This window comes from Anopheles merus, unplaced genomic scaffold (assembly GCF_017562075.2).
Source record: "Anopheles merus strain MAF unplaced genomic scaffold, AmerM5.1 LNR4000105, whole genome shotgun sequence".
Classification (NCBI taxonomy): Eukaryota; Metazoa; Arthropoda; class Insecta; order Diptera; family Culicidae; genus Anopheles; species Anopheles merus.
The window spans coordinates 67431-83333 of record NW_024427685.1 but is presented as its reverse complement, the minus strand read 5'-3'; the positions used below and the strand labels follow the sequence as shown (position 1 = coordinate 83333).

At 42.0% G+C, this 15903-nt stretch overlaps 1 long non-coding RNA gene across 1 annotated transcript in view; it reads left to right on the top strand.

Moving 5' to 3' along the window:
- The first annotated feature begins 3370 nt into the window (after nt 1-3370).
- LOC121601494 overlaps nt 3371-15903 on the top strand; it is a 79823-nt gene continuing 67290 nt past the window's right edge. The window contains exon 1 of the long non-coding RNA XR_006006112.1: nt 3371-3441. This is a non-coding gene — a long non-coding RNA (uncharacterized LOC121601494). The remainder of the gene's footprint in view (nt 3442-15903) is intronic.

Here is a 15903-nt window from a genome sequence, read left to right as displayed (position 1 = left end):
GGGTTTTAAAGCAAAATGGTTCATAAGTATTAGCAGAAGAATATTCGCCTTGATTAGTATTGGATATTTTTGTAGAAAAAAATAAAAGACGCACAATGCGGCGAAATTACAAGACACGCAATTATTGAAGTGCAGTAGTAAAATGTAGTATAAACTTGCATTAAGTATTTTGTTTTTTTTTTTGAATAATACACAAATTTTTAGCATTAATTTGAAGTCAAATTAATAACTTATATTTCTCATCAGTTTTTGCAAAATTTTAGAATTGAATGTGAAATTAGCTTGTAGGTAATAGGCAATAGTGGGGTGTTTTTCAGTATGTATGACTTTAGACCTTCAGATACATCGAGAGATAGTAAGTATCGCATTATTGAACCATTTTGCAACAGCTAACAATGTGAATGCTCGGCTCGCTCAGCAACATACTCTTTCGGAGAAAAGCTATTCAAAGAGAGAATCTGTACCCTCTAGTATAGTAGGCCGGTCTCGTAGTACAGTCGTCAACTCGTGCGACTTAACAACATGCCCGTCATGGGTTCAATCCCAAATGGACCGTGCCGCCATACGTAGGACTGACTATCCTGCTATGGGGGGAAATCATTTAGTCACTGAAAGCCAAACCCACAAGTGGTGCAGGCAGGCCTTGACCGGCAACGGTTGTTGAGCCAAAAAATAATAATAAATAAAAAAATGAAAAAATAGGCAATAGTAGGAAAAACCAACGAACAACATGGCCAATCAAATCAATTTCGGTGCGTCCGGAGCCGTCCTACACATCTGACCCAGTGTGCCGCAGTGTGACCCTTGTTAGAGTTTATGCTTTGCCCATTTTCTTGCCCGTATTCGTTTCCACATTCATTATTCAAGAATCAAATTACCATCGACTCGAATGGTGTACACAAAAACGACGACCTTGTGACTCGGGCTCCGTTCTCGGCTCCCATTTGCCGCTTCCCTTTGAGCACTACCCGTCCACTCCTTTACTGCTCTCGGTTGACTTTTATACCCGGTGCCTAGTATTTTTCCCTCTCGTGGGAACAACCTACACGACGACGTCCATGCTCTGCACAGCAAAGTAGCGACATTTTCTACCGAACAAAAGGAACCCCGTCCGAACAGCGGGCGCACAACACGTGCGCATTTTGATTGAATATTTCTCAGAATGCAACACCATCGCAACGTGAGATAAATATCACGCCAAGCGGTGCTGTGTCGGCAGCAACGAGCCAAAGCCATAGCAGCATGACAAATCAACATTTCAGAGGAAGCGAGAGACAAGACACTCGGCACGAACGAGTTGAACAGTTCGGTCGATCGGGGGACAGTTCCACCTAGATCTCGCTCATCATGCTCCTCAATTCAACCGCCCACAGATGCGCCTGCAAAAGGATTATTGAGCACAAAATAATGAACTGGCCGAATGAACCTAATTGATGCTGCCAGCTGGTTTCCAGTTACCGGAGTAAGGGGTTGGAAAATACGCTCTGTCCGGGTTCCGCGTTCTCGCCGTGGGCTTGCTGGCGTGGCAACGACGAATCTTTTCATCTAGCGTCATAAGTCGAGCATAGTTTCGTAACGAAATGTTCGAGATGTGATTCACCGATTTACACCTGAATAAGGCAAAGCGCTATTAAGATTATAAGCTGTACCATGCTTCTGGCGATGCTGTAGTGAACGTAATTTCCCTGAACTGATAATAATGTAATCTTCTGCTCTGTCCGACGCCCCTCTGTCTTCCTTGGTTTGAATTTTCTGTCGGGTGCGAGGTGTTGATTTGCAGCGACAGCATATTGGCTTAATTTTTGGATGTTGCTTTTATGGTGGCGTAAGACGACTTGTGCAAGATTTAATCATCATTAAATTATTTCCTCCCTGCAATACCTGTAACATTGTCGAATACGCTTTGGCCGCTGTGTAGAGAAAAAAAATAAAACCACACCAACATCCTTTCACGTGAGGGGATTGGCGAAAAATTCACATTGAGATTCAGCAGCCGGAGGGTTTTCTTTCATAAAAGATGGTTCAAACATCTAACGCTGGGTCCGAGAATAATGTAAAATAAAAGCAGAAAAGAGACTAAAACGAGCTATTTTTAGTTTGTTGTACAAAACAGCAGTAGCTACGTTAGAAGGCGAACGTAATTTGATAACTGGTTAAACTTTTACGATTGACGTCAGACGAAATGTATAGAAAATGATGTTTCACGTTGATACAAAGATATGTTATTTGAGGTCTTGCATGTGATAATTGTTCCGTGTAATGTAAAGAGCATATGTAGTTGAATTTATATTTTGTGCAACCAATTTGTGCTGCATAATATGAAATTGCTCTCTGGTGTATGCCATTTTTTTTAAAAGAAATTTCAACCGCGAAATATGGACGATAATTACTCTCTACAGAGTAATGTACTGATGATTGGTTGGAAGCTCAATTAAAATCGCATCAAATTTCAATCATATTTTGTACCAATTTTTCACGTCTCTATATCAAATGTTTGATTTCCCCCTTCTCCCTATGATAAGAACACAGGCATTATACTATTACATAAACCGGTTTCCTCTGTGCTGTACTTCCAGTAAATGAATGTGGACGTAACATAAAAACAGTGCACATTGTTTGACTGCAAATGACACCGGATCTCATACCAACGTGGTGGGCGTGTGTGGTTTTATATCTATTTTCTGATTTCAAAATTTCCAATCAATGTAAAGAAGTGTTCGCGGGTGAGAAAGAAGGTAAAATCAAAACAAAACACACACACACACACACACACACACACACATCCACAGCAACGCACATGGCTCATGTTTCGATTAGTGATTTTTCATCTCCGTCCGTCCGCAGTGGAATCAGGTTGTCGGCAAACGATGGTTCCATCGAAACCAGTCAATGTTACTGGCTGATGTGCATGTAAGCGGGAAATTGAATTTGAATACCATTCGGCAAATCTCCAGTAGCTTACGTCCCTCTCACTGCAGTCGTGCCACCCTGCGCATACGGAAGTAGAAGCATGTCATGCTTAGCGGGCAGGAAAGGGTGTCGTTTGGGAAGAAAGAATCCAGCTACCCATAGGACGGTCGTGACGCAAAAGCCGAGCCAACTTACAACGTTCACAATGGTGCTGCTTTCCTATGGAAATGGCATGCAAACAATGAAAATGTGGTTGTGTCGCGTCATGAGTGAATTTTTTATCATATTTTTGAGTTCCGGTTTCGGTATGCCGGAAACTGGGAACATCCTGACAAAAAAGGACGTACGGAAAAATCGATCAAACATCTTGCCAAAGTTTATGTTTCTTTCATAAGTCTAATCATGGTTCTTTTACTTCTTTCTAATTTTTCAGGTACCTTTATGCAGTTGGATTGCATGCTAATTACATCATGTTTGCAGCGTTGGTTCGACAGGAAAAGTTAATCGTACTCGCACATATCTTTGGCAAAGGTATTATTCGCTCGCAGAAAAGCAATAAAGTTTATGTATTTTTAATTACTTTGTGCGGACTGGTTTGTATTTAGCAGTTTCTTGTATGAGTGTGTGCGTCAAACGTTGATTTGACAATGAATGTTTGCAAAGCATAATTATTTCCCTTGTTTTCTCTGCTTTGTACAGCTTTCCGTTGTCCAAACAACTAATGATCCGGAACAATTAAGCTTTCAGCGTCCAATTTAAACCCAATTTTGGTAATTTAATTTATCTACCTCTTGTTTAGTTCGTTAAAGGCAACGAGATTGTTCGCAATACTTGGGTGATACGAACAAAGACACCACTCTTCACACAGGCACAACAATATAAGAAAGAAAATGTGCAATTACTCCACTAGGACAGATTCTAGAAACAATGCCATTGAATGGAGCCGCACACATACACCCACACATACAGCAAACAAATTGCTTTCAAAAGTAAACGAAAAATGGGTTTCCTTTTGCATTTCTTCCCACCTTGCTCCAAACAGTCCCCGCGCAAACTTTTGCCAATTTATACACAAAAGCGATGGTACGCCGCTTAGTGACGTTTACGAATGAAACGAATAAACAGCGCTACAACACCGTCCCAAGAGAATAGCAGAAAGGATATTCATACACAGACACAAACACATAGCTATACAAGCGCTTGCAGTTTTCCTTTTGGCTAAAACTGACTTTTGACTTAATTTTCGTCTTTCGTATTTTTCCCTTTACGGCAAAATGTGTTCCAATTGGGCGTTAGAACCATGCGGAGAGGGGGAAAAACTCCTAGTTTAGCTAGAAGCTTTCGATGGAACAAAAAGCACACACAAACACACATACCAAAAAGGGCGGTACAGAGATCCTTGCCTATGCTACCATCTGCCAGAAAAAGAAACAATTTTCTTTAGGACTGTCACATTCGGACACATTCATCTTTTGGATCACCGGGGGAAGGTTTTTGTTTTCGTCTTACGTAGGACGAACGGTCTCTCCGTGAGTACAATGCTCCATGGCCACCGTCAACGAGGTTTTCTGGGTTTTTGCTGCCTTTTTACTCACGTCCGTTAGGCAAATGATGCGCTGACCAGGGCGCGTCTGGGTGATGGAAGATCGCTGGCCAAGCGCCACAATAATGGACATAATGTTCACGCAGTCCTTTCGGCAGCATGGGCAAAGACAAAAAAAAACAGGGGCCAAAACCCCGATAGGCATAAAATGAAAAGCCAGCTTTTACGCGTGAATACTGATGAGAAAATTAGCTGCGGGAAGGGAGATGACGACGGCCGTACCCAAATGTCCACAGGCTGCCGAGAGCGGCTGTTCTTTGACGTGGAGATATTTTAACCATTCTCACCCCAACCCAGAGGACAGTGCAAAAAAAATGCTTTGAAAAACCAAAACGTTATGGCTCCACGGTGGCAACATGACCGTTCTCGGTATGGGTGGATAGGGTGGAGTTTCTAACCGTCGACGGTTGGAAGTAATAAATTAGTCGGAAATGATAATTGAAATTCGACCATCGACAAATTTCGAGGAATGTCCCCTTGACAAGCGGAGAAATAGAAAGAATGAGGCGAACAGATAGGGGAGCAATACAGCGAAAAGTAAATTGAGTGTAGATTAAACAAGGCAAAAACCATCCCGTGTTTAGCCATTTCTGCCTACTTTGTTCTGTTTTTTCTTCTTCTGTGCTAATGTTAAGAAATTTGTCTCGTTTTCGGTGGGTTGTTGTGGATCTTCTCACATTTCGGCTTCAAATGATGCTTCATGTCGTTTGTTTTCACCCCAATTCTATTGCAATCTGCCAAAATGACACATTGTCAGCGGATGTTGCGGAAATGCCTGTGTGCGTAGAACGTTGATAGCTCGTTTATCACTTTTCCACCCCGGTGGTAACATCCGCGTGGAAGTCAAAAGCCTCTAGCCACCTTTCCTCGTCCATCAAGCAGAACGTGATGACTAGCCCCTGACGGTTGCAATGACAAAACCGATAAAATTACGTTCGAGCACGTTCGGCCAACAGTTGGAGTAATGTTTCTTGATTAAAACTTAATTGCAATATCCTTTCTCGTGTCTTGCTGTATTTGCACAGACGGTGTAAGGATTGTCTGCGGTTAGTGTCGAGCGGTAGTGAAGGTACTGGTAGTGAAGAAAGGTAGAGAATAAAAATGAATATCAATGTGCCATCGTCGTGGTCAGAGGCAAACTCGCAGCGGTTGTTCGTGGGAGGCATAATTTGCTTAAGTGGTCAAACAGACTTTGATTCGCTGCTTTTTTGCGTCCTTCAGTCTTAAACAACGTGATACCTATCTGGACGGCGATGCGATTACGGAGAAGGAAGAAATTCGTTGCAGTGAATAAATTTAGCCAGGTAATTGAAACTGATGACACTCGTTTTCGTTTCGTTTTCGTGAAGCAAAAGCGGAGTGGCTATTGAATAAAAGTTGTGCAATTAGTAACGTGTGGCAGGTGCAGTTAATATAGCATGGGCCTGTTGATAATGCAAGGTTTTGAATGCGAAAGGATTAAAAGCATCAACTCATTTCAAGGCTTCAAGCCTTGATTATCAGCTTGGTGTCATCTTGGAGGAAATGCAATATAGCGGTACAGTGGTGCGTTCAAATTATACCTTAAACAAATGAATATATCTCACTTGACGAACCGGACAAAGTTTTAGTTCAACAACCATCTAGTAAATATGATTATTTTAGATATAGCAAACGCAAACGCAAACTGACAGCAATAGTCAGTTGTAATAAAACCAACAGCTGGTATGTGCTCTTTAATAATTATCCGAGTATTACCGGTACAGGGCACAGGGAGGAAATGCCCTAAGAACAAAAATCCGTCAGCAAAGATCCGACTAAACTGAATTAATCAAATTCCGCCCGCAGCGAGGACTGATTATGATCTGGTTACTATCTGAACAAGATCGGCATGACCGCGAAGGTCGTTACGCAAAAAAAGAAGTATAAAATAGAAAACAATTTAAAATATAAAAACGAAAAAGCGAAACTGAGATCATTTTTATGTTCTTACAATGGAATGCAATGTAACTTAAGGAAGAAATTGCAACAAAATTTTATATCCTTGCACAAGTACGACAATGTTTACCGAGCATAATTTTGAAACATATTAGCTAACTATTTCGAGAGCCACACCTCGGATTGGCCAATTAATTAAGCTCATTTTTATGCCGCACTCAAAAATAATATACATATACATTCATCCACAAAAAGTAAACCACCATCGGAACGTTCCTCACTGTCGGAAATCTAATCTGATCGTAAAGTGGAAGTCATCAAGTTAGCTAACGTGATATATTGCCTCCATTTGCTGACCTGCCTCACACGCGTGGCTAGCTGAATCGGGTGTGGACGAAAACTAAATATTGATTAATGACCCTCGGCTACGACCTTCACCCTGGATTGGGTTTCTGGAGAAAAATTACTAGCACCAGCAATCTCGCACCAATAATAGCTCGTGTGGCAAAGTGTGGTAGAAAAAACTGGTCTATTTCAATGGTTCATTTAGCTTAAAAGTGAACCATGACAACAGGAGTGAGGGACAAGCGTGCATCATATCACGAGTGGTTGTTTTGCTGAGACTCTGTCAACATGATTAATTGATCCAACAAAAAGGCATCAAATTGCTCTGAGGGACGCATTGCGAAGGTTAATTAAACAAAGTGTGAGGTGACATTTTGGGATGCAATTTTCACACCTGTTCATCAAAACCCTACTTTTTTACATTTGTGATGAGATCATTTTAAGTATTCTTACTTTCCCATTCTAAATAACTATTGTTAAAGGGAGAGTTCTATTCCAAAAAATGTCAACGTGATAAACACGATGATATACATGCCTAGTTCTACACTTTTCCAGGGCCACAGTTAAACACCAACGCGCTCGGCAGACGGCAACAGATAGATTTATGCTAAGCTGACAAATTACATCGTCACAGTTGTGGTAAAATTACTAAGATGCTCTATTTCTATGCAAGACAGACACACACACACACACACATGTTCACGATGATATTCTCGACCTACCATTCTGTCCGGATAGGCAGTATTGATTCCGAGAAGGGAAAACTAAACCAACACCTCGTAAAGCGTCCAACGAGAACTCCTAAAGTCGCTCCCCCTGTCCCCCACTCTCCAAGATTCGGTTCCAAATAGTTTTCCTAGGCCCTACCCGGACAAGCGGCTTGGAATCGGATACATCCGGTCCGGATATCGACGTGGACGAACGACCGCAGGGCCCGGGACGGAAAATGCTGGCGTAAAATTAATTCTCTGTCTTGCTGATTTATGATCGTAAGCTATGGCTTCCGTGGGCTAGGGGCATTCGTTTGGTCTCTCAGGCAGGCTGCTATTACGATGCCCACCGGCGCAGCACGACACTCTCGTGCGTTGGAGTGACTGGTGGACACTTTCGTTTGAATTCAGCACTTCAGCCCACACCAACCCAAGCTTTCTGCTCTTCCTGCCAGGTTTGAAACCGTTTGAGGTTAGCGCTAGTGCTGCTGGCTTCACTTAATGGAGACATTTTTAGCATAGCTTGAGTGCGTCCACCGTCCCAACCGTTATGGAATCGTTTTCTTCTACGGGAGGCATAAAATGATTACTAGGAGTATTTTTTTCTCGCACACACTTCTGGAACTATCTGAGGAACAATTTAATTAAAAGCTTTTGCACGTTTTCCATGATAATGGCAGAAAAGAAACGGCCAAGCCAATTTCAGTGAACTGGAATGCAAAGCGTTGCTACTCACGTGTGACATGTAATCTTTGCGTGCATGACCGCTGTGCAGCTTACCTGGAAAGATAAATGGAGGACATTTCTATAGTTAGTTTTTAGCTAGTAAACTGTTAAAAATCCATAAAAGAATTTAAATTTCAATAACATGTGAAATAATTTACTACAGTACTAAACTATGTAATATATCACGATTGAAACATTTTAAACGTACACCATTTTTTAATAGTGTTATTTTCTATCATTTACGTTTTACTAAAATCGCCCATCGTGTCCCATTTTATGAAAATAACGACGACTCATACCATGAGAATACACAAACACTTTTTCATTTCTATTAGATTTCGATGTTAGTGTGACGTATCATCATTTGTATGTCACGATGTAAAAGTACATAGATATATGAGATACTTATTTATATGTTCCTAGCACAGGCAACGACATAAATGATGAATCGAAAAGCTGCGCTGGCGTTGGCGCAAACTGTTTGCTCTAAATTAGATTTTCTGTTGATGGCACGATACGAGTGGCACGTGTGCCAAATCACACGCCAACTCATGACTTCATTGACCGATGCTTTAATTTTGCAAAAAATCTGTCCATAAGCTTTCGTCGAAAACATCAGAGTAAACTAGTAGAAAGTATAAGCTGCGTAAGCCAAACACAGGTATGGCGTTAGTAGCAGATTTACCTACCTATCGCTATGAAGAGTAAGATGAGCGGAGGATTGAACACGGTTTAGAGGGCCGAAAACTTTGGAAAAGTGTGAAAGAAGGCTAATGGGAAATGATGTTGCCGCGTAGCGAGAGTTATATCCCTCCTGAATAGCAACAACAACAGCAAAAATGTAATAATAAAAAAACAGAAACAGTTTCGACGGCTGTCCATTACGGGATACGCTCGCCGTGTGCACATTTTGTACACCAGTTTATCGCAGTTTTTTCACTCCACGTGGTGGTAGGTTTCAAAAATTGAATGAAATAAATTTGCTAAATCTAATTAAAACTTTCTTTTTCCATCTTGCGTCTCTATCGCACTCGGTTTCTAATTTGTCGATGTTGGATTTTCATTGCTTTCTGCTTTGCCTAACTGCAGGTGTGCTGTTAGACCCCTGTCAAAGCGATCAACACATCATAGGTAACACAGTTCCACCGTGAAGTAGAGGGCCACGCTGGCTTACCCAATGTCATCAATGATTTTCTTCCAACAAGTCATAAAAAGTGCACCGAATGTGGTCACGTGCACTACCCTGTCGTACAACATCGACCAACTTTTTTTATACAATACTTTATTGTTCCTGGGCCAGCGGATCGTTCTTACACAAACTCAATTATAGTGAGTGGCCGAGTCTCGGCAGGAATCTTGCCAGTTTCATTAGGCGATCGATTTACCACCCCACGGAGAAAAAGTATCAGGAAATAGCAACGCAGCAAACGAGTGTGCGGGGTGTCCGGTGATCATCTCAAATAGCGAAAAGTTGCAACGGTCGTGGCGCTAATTAAAATTCCTTTGCTAGCACACTTTCGTGAAAGTGAGCCCCAATCATAGAGCATTGCCCACACCGCGCCAAGTCCTTTGGGTCCAAAGACGGTCCCGGGTTCACAGCGGGTGGCATAAATTCCGTACAGATTGGCTGTTGCATTATTAATGAAGTTTACCTAACAGGTCGACCCCTCAGCAAACTGCTCCCACAGAGATAGAGCGCGAGGGATCGTAGTTCGGGACAACAATTTCTGACACAAAATATATCCCTTGGCACATACCACGAACACGGGTCTAGCTGTTAAAACGCGAGAGTGTGGGTGTATTTGGATAGTTTCAACGTCGTTGTTTGCAGCCTATGCTAAATCGATAGAAAACTCGCTTACCGTGCTAGTAAAATATCATCGGTGCCCGTAGGGAAGCGGGCAATAGAAACGCCCTTGAAACCATCGACAGGGTATTTCAACATCAAAGCACAATTGAACGCTATAATGAACGAATTCAAATTTATGGCCATTTTCGTCTCAATGAAAGAGACCAAAAGGGTAAAATCTGTAGGCAGCGCGCATTCTAGGAACCCATTAAAAGCTTTACAGTAATCAAACACGAGCAATTATTTCGTAGGTTAAGTAATAATGATAGCGAGAGTATTCCGGGTACACTAAACAGCACACCGTACAAACGTCTGGTTTGGTAAAAGCATTCAGTGCCCAATTTTTCGTATGTTTCAGCGGTCTCATCGTATCATATATCTTTACAATCTTTGCAATTTATATGGATTGCATTGAAACAACCCATAAGAAGTATTGCTAATAAAATATACAAAGGAATTGTTATATCGTTTTATAGGTTGATTTTACGCCCTTTTCTTTGACAGCCATTATTAAGCTCGTAATTGTGTCATTTAGAACCTTGGAACGCTACTGGAGTGACCATTCAGTCATTCAGTCACTGACGAGGCCAACCGTATGTTAGGATTCATCATCAGGAAAGACATAAGTGAACCATTATTGGGATTACTAAGAGCAATCTTCACAAGGATAAGAGCAATCTTCACATCCTTCGTTCGCTATACAGTGAAATTTCTCAAAGGTGAATCTTTACGGGACCGTCAACTTAGAGAGATATTCATATTAAGGAAAACTAATTAAGGTGTTGCTATGAAGTCTCCCTGAAAACGCATGCTGATGATTTGACATGCTTTGACCAATATTTTTGTGAACTGTCGTTCGACGGGATATGACAGGACCGTCAAAATATTCATGTTATAGAAACAATTAATCTTGAAGAGACTACATCTTAGAGAGATTTCACTGTATTCTTGAGTTCAACTCAGTAACTTGAGTCCCATTTGCACTGAATCGAATTGAATTGATCCGGCGTAGGTTTATTAGGCTAGCAGTAAAAACGGAGCCCTTTTTCCTACCTTGGTTTAACATAAATACAATGCAAAATCAGGACCGTCATTTAAAAATAGGATGTTGTTAGGGTGGGTTAATAGGGCCAATTAGCTCAAGTTATTTTTCAATTAGCTGTAAGTCCGTTGACCTTAACAGGAATAAATAATACATAAAGAAGTAAATAAATAAATAATAAATAATTGCCTGACATTAAATCATCATGGTTCGTATGACATGGTTGATCTATTTGCATCAAATTTATGTCTTCTATTTCTAAAATGTTCTATGTTCTTGTCTGCTGCTACGTTCTTGCAAATAGAATATATAACGAGGAATACATTGGTTGAAGCTTTATCCTTTGACATCCTCTAACACATGTCAAAGCCCCGAAAAAGGGCTCCGTGTACACGACCATGCATAATCTACCAAATGTGTCTACTTCTTTTGCACTTATTTTCGCACGATACGGTGAGAAACGCTGCTCTTGCTCCTGTTCCGATCGACGGTGCCGGTGCTTAAGGCGTTTTTTTTGTGCCCGAGCCCGTGTTTCAAGAAGCCCTCCGACACGAAACAATTCACACTTGCCCGCAAGGAACAGCGATGCCAGCCTTGCCGGTAGGCAAACGCCTTAAGCACGACCGCCCGACCGGAACTAACGCGTGCTAACGGAACCGTGAAGTACCGGTAGCATATCTCGAATTTGTATGATAATTGAGCGTATTATAATGTTAATCGGTTGTGAAGCATCAGCCTGTAGTATCTATCCGATGGCAAGTACCGTTCAGGCCTACGCTGAACACGTAGGCAGCCAGTCCACTCACCCGGAATCGTGGAACGATTGCTTGAAACGCCGTTGAAAAAGAGCTGCGACCATAGTGATCGGAGCAAAATTCGTACAACTACAGCTCAAGCGGGGGGCGCAAACATTTACTATCTCAGTTGGACTGACTTGGGGCTGCGGGACTGCTCGAATGGGGTAAGTATCCCCCTGACATGGACAGCGTTGGTGGTAGACATTGCAGCGAGACTATCGACCGTGAAAATTCTAACTACCTGCCGGACGGTACCGGTGACCCGGTAATGGAAATATCCGGCGCTACTTCAACGCTAATTGACTGTTGAAGAGCTGAGGGCTCGGTTCGCTTTGTTGTGGGTAAAGAAGAAACAGCTTCAGATGCCGGGTTGCGCTTGAAGGCGAATGCGAGACTTCATGCAGAACGGACAGCCTTCCCAACACTGACTTCTGCATATAAAGAGTTTGCCCTGCGGGAAGGAATTGCAGTTCATAAATGTGTTGTACTGTTGTTGAAGCGTGCCCGAGGAAACATTGAAAGATGAGATATTATTGTTAGGTAAAAGAAACAGTAAAATTTTAGGATAGTAAATAATGAACACAGCTATTTACAAATGTTCATAGGAGATAATGTTAGTAGGAGATAGTTGTGTCAGCTTTAAAGTAACCACGTTTGAATGCGTTATTTTGTTCACTTTAACATTATGCAAACAGTGCAGGAAACAATATGTTATGTAAAGGTCAGACCGTCTAGATAATTTTGAATGTTTCCTTATCCATAAGCAAACGTACTCGACCCATCCAACTGAAGGGCTCGTTTACATAATGCTGAAGCAGTCCTTCATAAACGGTACCATTTAAATACTGCGCCGTTGACCGTTTACTTACCACACTTTACTCCCGTACTCCATTCCGTCACGCCCTGCTCTGCTTGCATATGGAGATGGCTGAACGCAAGTAGTGCCAGTGGAAATAACTGAATTATTTATGGGCCAAGCACTGCGCCCAAGGTGACCAAGGTCCAAATAACTTAATAATGACACTTATGCACCGTACGGCCATGTTTGTACGTACGGCAGGTCCGTGTGTTACCAGCAAAGGAAGCAGGCAAATGACATTTGCCAGTGAATCTAGGAAGCTAATGCGGGCCCACCTACCTTCCATGTGACAGCCACAGCCGTGGGATCGGGTATTAGTTGCACCTTCAGTTGGCCGATTAAATGAGAATCTTGACGATCAAGCAGGAATCCTCAGTGGAGTAGACTCGCAACGAAGGGGCGTATGTGTAGTGCAAGAGTTAAGTGACAGATTTTCAATTATTCGCACGGGACCAAAATGACGTCTAATTGTGTGATTTACAGTTTATTAGCGCCTGGATAGTCCGGCAGGGATCAGCACTTCTACCCTCTTGGCTGGGAGTATAAGTAATTGGAGTTTAAATTCTCAACGCATTAAAGTGATTTAATGAGCGCAATCACTTCGCCAGCGTGTGTGTGCAGTATGAACCTGTTTAAGTTATCGCTTAATCTTCAGGATTTTTCTATTTTAGTAGGTATTGTGGGTCATATGAAACGTACGAAGTTGCAAGAAATTATACTAGAATAGCGATAGTTGAGCATTGGACATGGTTTACAGACAAATTATCTAATAACTGAATATAATTATACCTAAATTTAAGACAAATTAACAAATTATAGAACAATATAACTCATCTGGGACAACTACACAGAGCACTGGAAAAAGAATCACAGCAACATTTCTTGTTTTTTCTCTCTTTCTCGCTCTCTCTCCCTCTCTATCTCTCTTCATGCACGTTGCCGACAAATAGGAAGCCACAGAATCGCCACAGTGACAAATGTGCCGTACGTGATAATACCGTTCGCACAAAGGATCGAGAGCCTGCGCCTACTTCCTGCTGCCGTGTCTAGGACCCATTAATCAAGCGCCTAAAAAGCCGCCCAAGGAAACTTGCTACCTCCGAAGAAGCAAGCCCCGGACTGCTTTTTGCGACTAGACGGCAGCGCTAGCGCCAAGAAAGCAGTCGGATTGCGGGTCAGATAATGCCCAAATGTAATTTTGAGTTCGCTTTGTGTAACTTTAATCATGGCGCATTTATCTTTACCGGGCGGCCCTGTTTGGATTGTTAAATCGTTTATTAGCCAAATGGGTCAACAAAGAGCAACATCGTGGTGGAAGCAGGCCCATCGCACTGATAAACCGTGCCGACGCTAGGGACGTTGGCGTTGTGATGAATGGTTGACCTTTATCATGTACGTTGCATAATCGACGCGGTCATAACATGTACAAATAGTACATTATTTTAATGAACTTGGCGCGCTATAGCTTCATGGCAGCTAGCGTTGGTGTGATTCTTTGAAAAGCTCTCTTTTTGAAGTGATTAAACTGCTTACGCTAGGTTTACTAGTTGGTGCAGAAGAATAGTTTCTTTTATAAAAAGTTTTCTGGAGCGTGATTATAGTTATACTTTGTACAAAATTTAACACAACAACTTGTCTAAACATTTGTTAATGCATTATTTGATAGAAAACATATCAGTATAAATATCGTTAGAAAGTTCTAACTGTAATTAGAGTTATGGAGCCCGTCCCATGGATTGATTTTTTTGCTTTGAGCCAACCAATTGGCTCATATTTTGCAAAGTCCAATCGAAGTTAAGGCAGGTCTAGATCGACAATAGTTGTTATGCCAAATAAGAAGATTGGGCGATTTGACTTGATTGGTCAGCAAGAACAATAGAATATTATCGAAACGCTAAACATTAAACGAGAGATCTGTAATAATAATATCAAACTCATCTCAAGTTAAATCGCAAACAGTGATATTTTGGTTAAAGTTTGCTCACATCCAGGGAGCACACATTCAAGGGGAAAAAGGTTGATTTGAAACAAAAACAGCTGGCTGCCATTTAAAAAGACTTGAGCTGTCACAATTACATCATCCCAATTGTCGTGACGATTTTTTCCGAAGCTTTTTCCTTGTCTCCACAGAGAAGCACTCTCAAACCTGACAGTCGACACCTATCAGTGCGCGTACTCGAGAATGAGCGAAATGAGGAAATAGTTCCACAACCACTTCGAATGCAGACGGCAGAAAATGGGCATACAAAGGTCCTAGGTGTAAACAGCTTAGCTTTCTCGTTCTGCATCCGACGCAGCCGGAGAGAACAGAACGCGAAGGTGCTTAGCGTACAAGAGAAAAGGTAGTGCAGTACGCGACGATCTTAAAGATGGCAGCAAACGCAAAGACGTTTCCATTCAAGCTCCTCTGCTCCTCGACTGTAGAAATACAAACACATCTGTTTTGTCTCTTTCCTTCCCGTCCCAGCGGCACTCTTTACTTCCTGTGCGCTGTGTGGTGTGAAATTGTGTTTCGCGAAAGAATCTTTCCAGCTGACAGTTTTCGCTGCCATCGTTTCTTTCACGGTGTGGCACCATTGCCAGAAATGCTACTACAAAGCAAGCAGCAGCAGCAGCAGCAGCAGCTGGGTGATAAATTATTGCACCGAAACGTTGTTCCGGGCTGAAGCTATTTCGCACGGTCTGAGATAGAGGGAGCGGGTTAGTTTTTCACGTGCGCAGGCAAAGCAGTGCACTTTAACGAGCAAATGAATTCCAAGCGTGCTGTTGATGATGGATGCATCTTGTAGCGGAAAGCAAGGATAGAATGCAATTTTGTAATGATATTACCTTTCGGAATGGAATTCACCGATTGCGGTACACATTTATGAGGTACCGAATAACGCGCTGAATGTACTTGGTGTATTGGTAGGCAAGCAGGAAGTGTTGCTTAAAGGATTGGTGCATTAAAACGAGTGAGAAGCGAGGTAATTTGATAAGGTAATAGTTGATGTCGTGAGTAAACATTGAACATGCCATTTATTCCCCCTTCCAGGGTCAGTTTTTTGTAGCACAAAGGGCAACGTTATAAGCCGATGTCAGTAGCTATGGACAAGTTACAGATTTCAGCTGTCTGATAATGCACTGCCAGGTGTAACAGTACACG